Here is an 8,530-nt window from a genome sequence, read left to right on the forward strand (position 1 = left end):
AACGCTCATGCTTCAAATGTGGTAAGCTTGGTCATTTTATTGCTAACTGTCCCAACAATGATAGTGATCAGGACCAAGGGGACAAGAGGGAGAAGAAGAAGAATTATAAGAAGGCAAAGGGCGAGGCTCATCTTGGCAAGGAGTGGGATTCGGACTGCTCCTCGTCTGACTCCGACAACGAAGGACTCGCCGCCACCGCCTTCAACAAGTCATCCCTCTTCCCCAACGAGCGTCACACATGCCTTATGGCAAGGGAGAAGAAGGTATGTACTCGAGACTCTACTTATGCTTCTTCAAGTGAAGACGAATCTAGTGATGAGGAAATAGATTACTCTAGCTTGTTTAAGGGATTGGATAGAAATAAAATTGATAAAATCAATGAATTGATTGATACCTTGAATGAAAAGGATAGGCTTTTAGAAAAGCAAGAGGATTTGTTGTATGAAGAACATGACAAATTTGTAGAAGCACAAAAATCTCATGCTCTAGAAGTTAAAAGAAATGAAATGCTTTCATGTGAATTATCTTCTTGCCATGAGACAATTTCTAACTTAAGGAGCATTAATGATGATTTGAATGCCAAGTTAGAAATAGCTAGTAAATCAACATCTTGTGTAGAAAATGATGTTATTTGCAATAGGTGTAAAGATTTTGATATTGATGCTTGTAGTGAACACATAGCCTCTATTGCAAAATTAAATGATGAAATTGCTAGTCTTAATGCCCAACTTAAGATTAGCAAAAGTGAATTTGACAAATTAAAATTTGCAAGGGATGCCTACACAATTGGTAGACACCCCTCAATTAAGGATGGTCTTGGCTTCAAGAGGGAAGTCAAGAACTTAACAAGCCATAAGGCTTCCATCTCCACAAAGGAGAAAGGGAAGGCCCCTATGGCAAGTAATGCTAAAAAGAACCATGCCTTCATGTACCATGATAGAAAATTTTCTAGAAATGTTCATGATGATAGGAGTTGTAATGCTTATAATGCTTTTGACTCTCATGCCATGTTTGCTTCTAGTTCTTCCTATATGCATGGTAGAAATGTGTTTAGAAGAAATGTTGTTCATCATATGCCTAGGAGAAATGTTGTCAATACTCCTAGGAAAGTTAATGAACCTTCTACAATTTATCATGCCTGTGATGCTTCATTTGCAATTTGTAGAAAGGATAGGAAGATAGTTGCTAGGAAATTAGGGGCAAAATGCAAGGGTGATAAAACTTGCATTTGGGTCCCTAAGACAATTGTGACTAACCTTGTAGGACCCAACAAGAGTTGGGTACCTAAGTCCCAAGCCTAAATTTGCCTTGCAGGTTTATGCATCCGGGGGTTCAAGCTGGATTATCGACAGCGGATGCACAAACCATATGACGGGGGAGAAGAAAATGTTCACCTCCTACGTCAAAAACAAGGATTCCCAAGATTCAATAATATTCGGTGATGGGAACCAAGGCAAGGTGAAAGGTTTAGGCAAGATTGCAATATCCAATGAGCACTCTATCTCTAATGTGTTTTTAGTTGAGTCTCTTGGATATAATTTACTATCTGTCAGTCAATTATGTAATATGGGATATAATTGTCTATTTACAAATGTAGATGTGTCTGTCTTTAGAAGATGTGATGGTTCACTAGCTTTTAAGGGCGTACTAGACGTCAAACTTTATTTAGTTGATTTTGCAAAAGAGGAGGTCGGTCTAGATGCATGCTTAATCGCTAAGACTAGCATGGGCTGGCTGTGGCATCGCCGCTTAGCACATGTGGGGATGAAGAACCTTCACAAGCTTCTAAAGGGAGAACACGTGATAGGTTTGACTAACGTGCAATTCGAAAAAGATAGACCTTGTGCAGCTTGTCAAGCAGGTAAACAAGTGGGAGGAGCACATCACAGCAAGAATGTGATGACCACCTCAAGACCTCTGGAGCTGCTGCATATGGACCTCTTCGGACCTGTCGCCTATCTGAGCATAGGAGGAAGTAAGTATGGTCTAGTTATTGTTGATGACTTTTCCCGCTTCACTTGGGTATTCTTTTTGCAGGATAAGTCTGAAACCCAAGGGACCCTCAAGCGCTTTCTAAGGAGAGCTCAAAATGAGTTTGAGCTCAAGGTAAAGAAGATAAGAAGCGACAACGGGTCCGAATTCAAGAATCTTCAAGTGGAGGAGTTCCTTGAGGAGGAGGGGATCAAGCACGAGTTCCCCGCTCCCTACACACCACAGCAAAATGGTGTGGTAGAGAGGAAGAACAGGACGCTAATCGATATGGCGAGGACGATGCTTGGAGAATTCAAGACCCCCGAGTGTTTTTGGTCGGAAGCTGTGAACACGGCTTGCCACGCCATCAACAGGGTCTACCTTCACCGCCTTCTCAAGAAGACGTCATATGAGCTTCTAACCGGTAACAAACCCAATGTATCGTACTTTCGTGTATTTGGGAGTAAATGCTACATTCTAGTGAAGAAGGGTAGGAATTCCAAATTTGCTCCCAAGGCTGTAGAAGGGTTTTTATTAGGTTATGACTCAAATACAAAGGCGTATAGGGTCTTCAACAAATCATCGGGATTAGTTGAAGTCTCTAGCGACGTTGTATTTGATGAGACTAATGGCTCTCCAAGAGAGCAAGTTGTTGATCTTGATGATGTAGATGAAGAAGACGTTCCAACGGTCGCGATACGCACCATGGCGATTGGAGATGTACGACCTCAGGAACATTTGGAGCAAGATCAACCTTCTTCCTCAACTATGGTGCATCCCCCAATCCAAGATGACGAACAGGTATCTCAAGTGGAGGCGCATGATCAAGGGGGAGCACAGGATGTTCAAGTCGAAGAGGAAGAAGCATCGCATGCACCTCCAACCCAAGTTCGAGCGACGATCCAAAGGGATCATCCAGTCGATCAAATTTTGGGTGATATCAGCAACGGAGTAACTACTCGTTCAAGATTAGTTAATTTTTGTGAGCATTACTCCTTTGTCTCTTCTATTGAGCCTTTCAGGGTAGAAGAGGCCTTGCTAGATCCGGACTGGGTGTTGGCCATGCAGGAGGAACTCAACAACTTCAAGCGCAATGAAGTTTGGACACTGGTGCCTCGCCCCAAGCAAAATGTTGTGGGAACCAAGTGGGTGTTCCGCAACAAACAGGACGAGCACGGAGTGGTGACAAGGAACAAGGCTCGACTTGTGGCAAAAGGTTATGCCCAAGTCGCAGGTTTGGACTTTGAGGAGACATTCGCTCCTGTGGCTAGGCTAGAATCAATTCGTATCTTGCTAGCATATGTCGCTCACCATTCTTTCAGGTTGTACCAAATGGATGTGACGAGCGCTTTCCTCAACGGGCCGATCAAGGAGGAAGTGTATGTAGAGTAACCCCCTGGCTTCGAGGATGAACGGTTCCCCGACCACGTGTAAATTCGAGATGTCGATGATGGGCGAGTTGAACTACTTCCTTGGGTTCCAAGTGAAGCAACTGAAGGACGGCACCTTCATCTCCCAAACGAAGTATACGCAAGATTTGCTAAAGCGGTTTGGGATGAAGGACGCTAAGCCCGCAAAGACGCCGATGGGAACTGACAGACACACCGACCTCAACAAAGGAGGTAAGTCCGTTGATCAAAAAGCATACCGGTCCATGATAGGTTCTTTGCTTTATTTATGTGCTAGTAGACCGGATATTATGCTTAGCGTATGCATGTGTGCTAGATTTCAATCCGATCCTAAGGAGTGTCACTTAGTGGCTGTGAAGCGGATTCTTAGATATTTAGTCGCTACGCCTTGCTTCGGGATCTGGTATCCAAAGGGGTCTAACTTTGACTTGATTGGGTACTCAGATTCCGACTATGCTGGATGTAAGGTCGATAGGAAGAGTACATCGGGGACGTGCCAATTCTTAGGAAGGTCCCTGGTGTCATGGAACTCTAAGAAACAAACTTCTGTTGCTCTATCCACCGCTGAGGCCGAGTATGTCGCCGCAGGACAGTGTTGCGCGCAACTACTTTGGATGAGGCAAACCCTCAGGGACTTTGGCTATAATCTGAGCAAAGTCCCACTCCTATGTGATAATGAGAGTGCTATCCGCATGGCGGAAAATCCTGTTGAACACAGCCGCACAAAGCACATAGACATCCGGCATCACTTTTTGAGAGACCACCAGCAAAAGGGAGATATCGAAGTGTTTCATGTTAGCACCAAGAACCAGCTAGCCGATATCTTCACTAAGCCTTTAGATGAAAAGACCTTTTGCAGGCTGCGTAGTGAGCTAAATGTCCTAGATTCGCGGAACTTGGATTGAATTGTAGCATACATGTGTTTATGCCTTTGATCATGTTCATTCTGCATTTTGTTGCTTATTGTGGTGCTCAAGTTGTACAAACACTCCCTGGACCTCACAAGTCCTTTTTGCAAGTGATGCACATATTTAGGGGGAGCTGTGCTACAACTTGACCCTTTGAAACTAACCATGTATTTGAGTTTGGTTGTTTTAGCCTCAAAGGAGGATTGAAAGGGAAAAGGTGGACTTGGACCATGCAAGACTTCCACTGCACTCCGATGAAAAGAGTAACTTTTCCAAGTTCATCTTTATACTCTTATTGCCTTTGTGTTCTCATTTGATGATTTTGGTGAGGCAATGGGGTTAAAGGGCCAAGATTGATCCCGTTTTGGTGCTTGATGCCAAAGGGGGAGAAAATAAAGGCCAAAGCAATAGATGGATCAGCTACCACTTGAGAAATTTTGAAAATAGTAGATTAGAGCTTTTGGTTTGTCAAAACTCTTTTATTGTCTCTTATGTCAAAAGTTGGCCTCTTGTGGGGAGAAGTGTTGATTATGGGAAAAAGGGGGAGTTTTTGGAATCCTTGATCAAATTTCTTTGGAAAACCTCTCTTTATGTCTCTACAAGTGGTTTTGACTTAGAGATAGGAATTTGAGTTTGATTTGCAAAAACAAACCAAGTGGTGGCATAGAGTGATCCATATATGTCAAATTTGAATCAAAATAATTTGAGTTCTTATTTGAAATGACATTGCACTTGTTCTAGTTGTTTTATGTTGTGTTGGCATAAATCACCAAAAAGGGGCAGATTGAAAGGGAAATGTGCCCTTGGGCCATTTCTAAGTATTTTGGTGATTTAGTGTCTAACACAAGTGCTAAAATGTAAAATGGTAGACAAAGTACAAACCAAGGATAAAGGTATGTTTCTCAGAATTAGTACATTGTTTTATGGACTAATTTATTGTGTCTAAGTGCTGGAAACAGGAAAAATCCAATTGGAATTGTCTTGGCTCGAGCAGCAAAGACTCTGCTCAGTCTGGGAGCACCGGACTGTCCGGTGCGCCAGGCTGGTTCGAGCGAAGTGGCCGCTCTCGGGAATTCACCGGCGACGTACGGCTATAATTCACCGGACTGTCCGGTGTGCACCGGACTGTCCGGTGAGCCAACAGTCGGCCGAGCCAACGGTCGGCCGCGCGATCTGCGCGGGACACGTGGCCGAGCCAACGGCTAGAAGGGGGCACCAGACTGTCCGGTGCGCCAACGGCTCTCTGGCGGCCAACGGTCGGCTGCGCCAGTTAAGGAAAGAAATCGGGCACCGGACAGTGTCCGGTGTGCACCGGACTGTCCGGTGCGCCACTCGACAGAAGGCAAGAATTGCCTTCCCAGATTGCTCTCAACGGCTCCTAGCTGCCTTGGGGCTATAAAAGGGACCCCTAGGCGCATGGAGGAGGACACCAAGCATCCTTTGAGCACTATTGATCACTCACACATCATTCCTGCGCACTTGGTTGCCATTCTAGTGATTTGAGCCCCGTTCTAGTGTGCTAGTCTTTTGAGCTCAAGTCTGGGTATTGTGTGTGCGTATTTGTTGTGATCTTTGTGTCTTGTGTGAGTTGCTAATCCCTCCCTTACTCCGTGTTCTTTGTGAATTTCAAGTGTAAGGGCGAGAGGCTCCAAGTTGTGGAGATTCCTCGCAAACGGGATTGAGAAAAAGTAAGCAAAACACCGTGGTATTCAAGTGGGTCTTTGGACCACTTGAGAGGGGTTGATTGCAACCCTCGTCCGTTGGGACGCCACAACGTGGAGTAGGCAAGCGTTGGTCTTGGCCGAACCACGAGATAACCACCGTGCCATCTCTGTGATTGATCCTTGTTGGTTATTGTGTTTTGTTGAGGATTCCTCTCTAGCCACTTGGCAATTATTGTGCTAACGATTAACCAAGTTTTGTGGCTTAAGTTTTCAAGTTTCACAGGATCACCTATTCACCCCCCCCCCCTCTAGGTGCTCTCAACAGGGATGGACAAAAGAACCTCTTCATGGCCATAGCTCAACCTGATGGTTCTCAGATCAGTGTTGAGGATAGTTTTGTGCTGGGCTAACCAATTCATGCCTAGAATTACATCTATATCTTGGCCTTTCAGAACAATCATGTTTGTGGGAAAGTCTCGTTTAGTCAATGTTACGGGCACATGGAAAGCCACTTCTTTAGTGAACATTTGTCCCCCAGGCGAATGAATAATAAACCCTTCCCTTGATTCAATGCAAGGAATGCAATATTTCTCCACAAACTTCTTGCTTATGAATGTATGCGAAGAACCAGAATCAAAGAGAATAACTGCTGGGTGATTGGCCACAAGAAACATACCCATCATAACCGGCTCTCCCTCCGGTGTAGTGGCCACTTGTGTGTAGTATATTCGCCCAGTCTTCTTTAGATTCTTTCCCGCTGTATTATTTGCCGTGTTTCCCTTGCCTTGATTTGAATTTCCTGAGTTCGACTGATTATTGGATTTGTTCTGCCTCGGATATGGACAGTCTTTGATAAAATGTCCAGACTTCCCACAATTGCAACCAGTTGAAGAACTAGGGAGGGCGGGGAAACGAGCACTAGGGGCACTCGGCTGACTTGTTGAAGTGGGGGTAGTGGCAGGACAGATAAAAATAGGCTATTTGAAGGGGTAGGAGGGTGGACGAGGTGAAGAACGGTTTTGATTAAAAGGTTGGATTACCAACCTTTGTCGCTTTTCAGGCCCCTGACTGGACCTATCACCTCCAATTCCCTTCGATTTTCCAGGACTTGTGTGCTTAGCTTCAACTGCCAGTGTTGTGCTGACAGCCCTGTTGTAGGAGAGATCGAGGCAGGTGGCCATCTTTCTTTGAAGCCAGTCATTGAGGCCTCTCATGAAACAATTGATCTTTTTCAGGTCAGTATTAACTTGATCGATTGCATACTGGGACAAATGATTGAATTTGTTGAGATACTACATGACAGTATCTCCTCCTTGCTTGAGTTGCATGAATTCTTCCTGCTTCATGTGCAGCACTCCTTCTGGAATGTAGTGCTCTCGAAACGCCAATTTAAATTCGTCCCATGTGACCTGATGTCCGGCAGGCTGAATGGCCACATAATTTCCCCACCAGGTACTGGCAGGACCTCTTAACTGTTGAGCCGCGAACAACAGCTTCTGGGTCTCCGTGCATCGGATGAGTCCAAATTTCTGTTCAATGACCCGTACCCATTCGTCGGCTTCGAGAGGGTCTTCGGATTTGACGAAAAGTGGGGGACATGTTTCCGAGAAATCCAAGTACGAAGTTTCACGGGGTCCCTGCGGATAAGCCTAGGCCTTGTTGCTGAAATTGGTTTCCCGCCATTTCACGCAGAAAGCGGGTGTTATCGGCGGTCGCATTGACCAAGGCAGCGATAGCCTCGGCCAACATGGGCGGTACCGGCGGTGGATTAGGTGTGTCTTCTTGACCACGGGACGTTTCCGCGCCGTCATGTGCACGAGTTCTGGATGACATCTGAAGCAAAGAAATATTTGGAAAATATAACATGCTGATATACACCATCATTTTACATTACTAAGATGTAATGTTACAGACTTGAATGTACAACATGACTTCATTACATATTTTACATTAGTATCAAAACTATACTACTATAGTATTTATCGTCCTTGGTTGCTTCACTGTCGGTTGTAGGGGACCGTTCGTCAGCCAGGTTCATTGAAGGAGGGGGCTTGAAAAGGTCCAATTCCCCACCAAGTGATTCACCTGCTGTTCCAGAAGGTCCGACTCCCATTCCAACAGGGTCGGCAGGTACGTCTGGGTGCAGTCGTGAATACAATTCATGAACTTCCTCATGTAATGTATTGCAGTACACCTGCAAGTTGTCAACGATCGTGCTAAGCTCATCCACACGGGCTCGAGCTTTGGCTTCCCGGTCCCAAGCAATGGACGTGAATTGACAGCCCAATCGATTGCCAAATCCCGTTCAGCAAGCTCGTCTTGCAGATGTCGAACGTCAGCTCTTAACTCATTTATACGCTGACCATCTTCTACCCACACCCTGTTTCTGTGACGTAGCTCCGTTCGAAGCTGCTCCACCTGGGCTTCTAGGTCTCCAATGGGGTCGTTACTGCTGCTGCTGCTCTCTTCATGGCTTGGAGCCAGCTGGTGCCGAGGTACGCCAATCGGTCCAGTGGACTTACGTGTGGTTTTCCTCGTGCGTGGCGGCATATCTCCATAAGGGGGAAAACTTTATTAG

Source organism: Zea mays, chromosome 1 (assembly GCF_902167145.1).
Source record: "Zea mays cultivar B73 chromosome 1, Zm-B73-REFERENCE-NAM-5.0, whole genome shotgun sequence".
NCBI lineage: Eukaryota > Viridiplantae > Streptophyta > Magnoliopsida > Poales > Poaceae > Zea > Zea mays.